The following is a 7,127-nucleotide window of genomic DNA, read 5'->3' on the forward strand; positions in this document are numbered from 1 at the left end:
CATTTTTTCTCTTTCAATATTAACTATTCATACTCAACCATGTTATTCCGAGCACACCTAGGAAAAATCTTACATAACAAAAACACGGGAAACAGACGAGGCCATTCTTAGTCGAAATAACTGTACGCAATTTTCTCTGAACGGTGCGATGTAAATATTTTAAGGTTTTCACGCGGCCACGGGCCCGAATGTTCGCTGAGGGACCATGTACCTTATATTGGAACACCCACTTGAATGCTGATAGAAAAACTGATAAAATTCAACCACTTACTATAAGATCTTGGCAGGCACGTGCTACCGATTTTGTGCTATTTGTTTTGCTCATAAAGTGTATTCGAAGGAATTCAGAACTAAAAATGTTAATAGTGTTTTTTATTGAGAGCCTAAAAATTAAATTAATAAAGACTTAAAAAAAGTCTCAATAATAAAATTACAGCTTATACTTACAAATATACGAAGAAGAAATTAATATAAAATGTAATGGTGAGTACTTTTCTTTGCTCTATACTTACCGTCCATATTATTATTTTTTCTTCGTCAAACATTTCTCGTGTATTAAGCTAATAAAACATACCTACTTACATACAATTAAAATACAATTTGTTATAATGAAACCTGTATTCTATTCTATAGATAAATAGATAATCACTTGAAACTTCATAACCAGACACCCCAAAAAAGCTCTACATTTGTATCGAACAGTAATGAAATATCTCCAAACGATAGACACATCTCATTCAAATTGACACGATTCATATAGAAAAGGCACGCAAATAAGAAGCAAAAAATGTACTGCCATAATAAAATCATACATTACATTCGTACGCACCAAGAAAATTGAATCTGCGTTTCCGAAAATTGCTAGTTAAAATTCCGTAGACGGTTGTTAGTTATGACAGTCATAATTTTTGGGACCATCTTTTATTGTGTATAAAAATGTGTATTTTCCATGTTGGAGACTCAGCATGATTCCACGTGTCCATAGCCGTGGGAGGTCCGATTCTATGAAACTTTCTGTTATAGAAGTTGGTAGATAACAACCAGAACCTTTGCGATCTACACGAATTATATTTGTGTGAAATTATAGAATTTACATTTTTACAATAATTTATACTTATTTTATAACTATGTGGTAATTTATTTGTATCATCGTATTCAGTACTGCAGCAAATAATAATGATTGATTGCAGTATCTTGGACCAAATATTGTGATATGTACATGTTAGAAACAGTTTAATCTATGTATTTTATTAAGTTTATATAGTAGTAGATTTTTTTATTTAAATAATAATACTCATTACTCATAACTTTAATAAATGTATGAAAATACCGTACTCCATTTCACAGCCGAAGCTCACAAGTCACAGTACAAGAAAAAGTACGAAGGTATACTTATTTCACAGTAATTTGAACTTTGCAAAGATTCATCTTCACGTAAGTCGGCGGAAAGCTTAAACTTCATGAAGGAAAACGGACTCGAGATCTCTTACCTACATTTTTAGTTAAAACAGTGCCACATTTTGCCAAAGTTCAACCGTTGAACAAAACTTTTCGCATAAAACTCCTTGGTCTAGTTCAAATTGGATTTATTCATTTCATATTCATGGCTTACCTTGCTTATGGGCATTATCATTATTACCTATTATAATAACAGTATGATAAAGAGACCCTTCGCTTTTGACCTTTTGTTTCAAGTACCTATTCCCTCTTATTTAACGCCCTTTCAATAGCGCTCTATTTTATTTCAAGTACTTAATGTAACAATTATTTGAGCAGTTCATATTTTAAGTTCACCCACACCTTTTTATTTAACAATAATGACCTACTTTTAAAAAGAAATGTGAAAGAAAAATTTGTACATAACCAATTTTTCTATTAAATAATTTAATTATTTCAAGAGATAAATGTTTATCTGAGTTTACTCGACACATCTTAAACGTTAAGGTAATTTAAAGTCTAACATAATATTCTACATAAAAAATAAACATAAGCTTAATATTACATACAATAAAGAATAATTGAAAAAGTTTGACGCACGTTCGAAAAGTAAATAAAAGATGCGTCACTATTCATTAAAATGGACAAAAAGCGGCCACATGTTCACCCCTTTTTTTTTTTTTTTTTTTTTATAGTGGGGAAATCTTCCAAAGATACCCACGGCCCCCGGGGAAGGAGCCGTGGGTTATGTCGGATTCTTACCGACTAAAACCCCACTGTGTTCCGTCGAGCCGCTTTAATGAGGGGGCCGCGGGTATTTGTTAGAATTCTTCCGCAACCCCCTCGGCGGCAGCCCATCTCCAGGCCAGGCGCAAGCCAAGAACAGGAAAGGTGGATTGCCTGCTCTTCCCTCCCGTTGGCGGCATGAGCGGAACACGTCTCAAGTCGCCTCACCGCACCGGACGATGGATTACATTCCCCGTTCCACCGCCCGGCGCCCTTCGTCAAGGAGGCACGTTGCGACCGTGTAAAGCGGCCGCAACACGGCGACGACGCCCAATAAGACGTCTGCGCCGGATCGGGTCCGCGTGAGGATCCCTCTCGCGCACCCGCTCTGCCTCCTCTTTCTGCGAGATCACGCTCTCCGAGAATGCGATCACCGCACGCCAGGATCTGTCGCCATCCACCATTGCACGAACAACGGAGGGTAGAGAGAGATCCGGCCCGATTATCGCGACTAAGCGAGCACGGGGCTCAGCCCACGCGGGGCACACGGCAAGAGTGTGATCTGCCGTGTCCTCCGGGCAGGCACACCAGTGGCAGACCATACTGGGCTCCCTCCTCGCGACTTTACACAGGTACCGCCCGAAGCAGCCGTGCCCGGACAGTATCTGCGTAAGGCGGAAGGTTATGGCCCCGTGCCGCCTGTCGCACCACTCTTGACATGTTCACCCCTAACGAATGTCCACAGGGACTTACAAACAAGTGCTGCTAATACAATCATAGCTCCCATAATCTATTATCCCGTATATGCTGATAGATTACTGGGGTCGTGAGAAATGTTACACATTGACGTCACATCTGTGTACATTTTTAACCCCTCAAAAATCGATATACTCTTAAAGAACTGGCTACTATACATGTATTACAAAAAAACCGAGAACATAATATTATTTTGAATATTCTTCTTCTTGTTCAAGAGCTTCAACCAATAAAGAGAGTCAGAGTAATAGGGTTGTGACAGATTTTAAATAGTAATGCAATTGCAACTGAAATCAAGCCGTTTACCGTTTCCTATGTATGTAATGGAATAATTAATATACACATTGTATATTATACGCACGTCTTTTATAGTTTAAGCTCCAAGAGCTTTTGAACAAATATGCCTGTGATAACTTGTCTATCAAAAAGTGCTCAAGTGAAATACCGCTGTGCGGACACAGCATAATAATTCTTAATTAAGGCGACTACACCACCGAAACTAGCGCCCCCCCAACATTTTATTTTTTTACTCCTAAACCAGATCAAATTTAAAAAATCTAGCTCGGTACTTTGCTAGTATATTACTTGTAGTATTTTTGGTATTACTTTTCATTATTTTGCATTCGGTAAATTAGGAGAACTTTTGATTACCGCCAAAAGTGGCCACTTTTGGCGGTAATCAAAAGTTCTCTAGAATAATGAACAGTTAGAATAGTGAAAAGTAATAACAAAAATACTACAAGTAATATACTAGCAAAGTACCGAGCTAGATTTTTTAAATTTGATCTGGTTAAGGAGTAAAAAAATAAAATGTTCGGTGGCGCTAGTTTCGGTGGTGTAGGCTGGTGTAGGCCTCTTAACTATATAATTTTATGAAATGAATTACAGCACCCTCTATAATTCGCATACATAAATACTTTGTAATGTTAAGAACTCACACTATATATTAGTATAGCTAATCCCCAATAGATGTCACTTTCTCAATTTTCCAAAATGAATTCACTAAAATTTCTAGTCTGCAATTTATTTTAAATTTATTTAAATCTTAGAAAGGTCAAGGTTTTCACTTTCTTCTGCCATATATAATGATATCACTGATTTTTTAATTTTTGTTTTTTTACAATTTATTACAGCGCCATCTATTCTTTGTACACAAAAACACGTAGAATGTTAAGGGTTAACATTAGTACAACGAATCTCCTACAGATATCACTATTAAGTCATCTCACAATAATTCGTATTGTAATTTTCACATAGTCTATAATTAAGAATATAATATTTTAAATTTTATCTACGTCGTTGTCTTAAAAATACTCAGAATAATAAGTACCTATTACAATTATAATTAATAATCTTTATTATTATGGATTGTACTTAATTTCCTTTTTAATTCTAAATAGCTGTAAAGGAAGACTTGTTAGTTAGGTAATTCTTGTGTTACCAATGTGTTGTTACTTGTTACATTGTTTTTATTTTTTAAACCTAGAATAAATAGAGTAATAATTATAGAACAGTGTTAGCAACCTGAAGCGAACCGATTATTGTACCAGGGGCATAAAATTATCGTAAATTTAGCATATTTGGATAGAAATTATTGTGTTTTTAGGATAAAGTCAATTATAAATAAATAAATCATATAAATTGTAATATTGATAGGTATGCAAGTTCTCTACAGTTAATCTTTTTTAAACTACTGCTGTCAAATCAACAGGACACTGAAACCCATTGGGTAAATACCCAAAATTTCACTGTTCCCATGAAAGTTCGATATGAAACACGTCAAAATTTCATATTTGTATGGGTGAAATAATATAAATTCCAGAATTTTGCATGATAGAAATTATCGCACGATAATACTATGCTATCGTACATCGTACGTAGGCACAAAATTATCGTGTTTGTACAATAATTATTGTACGGTTCCGAACACTGTTATAGAAGCATCCCGTTTGAATATATTTCCGTTGGCAACGTGAATTTAATGGGCGATTGACCTTCAAATATGCCAAGTAATCAATCGGTCCGGTCGTGATCTCGATATTCCTACAACGTAAGGCCGGTAATAACCAACTAATAAATGATATTGATAGGCTTTATTTTAATTATCATTTCACTACAGAACGATCCGTACAATTGGCTGACCTATATTATCAGTAGAAAATTCTAAGGTTTGTATTTTGTATTTGTATTTGCATCTACATAATATTTGCAACACAGTAGGACTATTAGCTAAGTCTCAACTGTCTCATGTACCTACCTAACTTAAATAATTATGACATGCATCACTTCGGAAACAATGTAACGTAACTTTTCGATGGTGATCATTCGCCATTATTCAGTGTCTATTGATTTATTATTTATTACATCAAATCATCATAATATCACAACCAACAAGATAAAATGATCGCCGTAGAGTTTGGAAATGACGGTTAATAAAAATATTATGTCTTATGACGTCTCTTCTTTAATATTATGCAGGTAGTTAGGTAGGTATCTAAATAGTCAAATTTCAGAAAAAAATAAATAAATTTATATTTCTAAAATGTTTATTGAAATAGGTAACTAGGTACTATTAGAACCGACCAGCCTTCTTAAAGATAAATCTTTGAACTTGCATAATAATTAATAAATAATAATGTTATTGTTTGATAACGAAGAGTCCCTGTTTTTGTTTTGCTTGAGATAATCGTAAGTAAGTATTATAATATGCACTTTACATGAACCGAATGTTCAACATTTAAATTTTTGAAAAATAAAAAGAGCCGCGAAATCGATTTTCACCAATATTATACAAAATAGTATATTTGCGTATTGTATGTGAGTTAGTACATATTTTTACCTGTAGGCAGTAGGTAATTTAATAGGCATATAAAAAATATAAATAGTAAAACCTTTTATATTTTGCGCCTGCTACGAAATTATTTGTACATAGACTACCTATACTTAATATAAAATCGAAATTATTGTTTTGAGACAATTATGTGTAACAATATCTAGGTACTGAACCGCAACGTTTTATGTACCTAATTAGTAATTACTAATAATTGTAACAGACCGAGTGGGAAGTATAAGTATAGGAAACAAGAAAATCATTACCGGACTTCCGTCATCAACTGATAATCTATCAATCTTTGACTAGCACAGATAACATAAATTAATTCATATTATTTTATAATAACTATAATACTGGTTAGTTTTTGCTATGTTTATCGATCAAGAACAAAAAAGCGAATGTAACATACCTACTTACCTGCTACTGTTATAATAATAATTATTGTTTACATATATAAAATATTATATTATTAATATCATACTCATTGAACTTATTATATTCTATTATACAGATAGCATTATATAAATTTAATTATAATACCTAATTAAAAATCACCCATCTATTGCAATTTTTGAAAAGCATCGTAATCATGACGAATTAAAAGAAAAACACATGATTATAATATTATAGTAGGTCTACACTATATCGCTAATAATCGATCAGAGTTGCGTAAACTTCCTAGGGTTGCAGATCCTGTGACGAAGCATGGTTCAGAGTCAGAGTAGGTACTCGTAAACAGTAGGATGTAACATCACCAAGGCGACACTGAACTTGCTCCCGCAAACTTCCCTTGTCCGACCTGCGGAAAAGTAGGTATGTTGATTGTTGATCCGCATAGCATCATAAACCGTCTGTAATAGACGCATATGCCATCGACGACGACAGTATTATAAATCATTATGTCCTACTTTTTATTATTAACTTGTAACCCATCAATCTTCAAAAGAGAAAAAATATTGCTTATGTTATTTATTTTCTAAGTCAATAAAAAAAATATTCACTGAAACCAAATTGTCAATATTAACATTTAAAAAACCTCAAAGGTTAACACTTTTCTGCGGTAGGTGTATCATAAATCACTATGTAATGTTAAAATAAACAAACTCAACGAATTCTGTACATCCACGAATATTGTTATACCTAGTTAGAAATTAAAAGCAAAGTGAGAAATATTATTAAATAACAAAATTAAACAAGCAACCCATAAAATTTGTAAATAAAATAAAGGTAAGACACATCTACGTATAAACTCACTACTTACATAATATTTTGAATTTAATTATTGAACGATCAAAATAAAACTATAAGTAAACTAGAAATCAAAACAAATTGGTACGCACGCAGTACACGCATCTAGTGGAATCACTGATTGCTC

This window comes from Colias croceus, chromosome 9 (genome assembly GCF_905220415.1).
Source record: "Colias croceus chromosome 9, ilColCroc2.1".
Classification (NCBI taxonomy): Eukaryota; Metazoa; Arthropoda; class Insecta; order Lepidoptera; family Pieridae; genus Colias; species Colias croceus.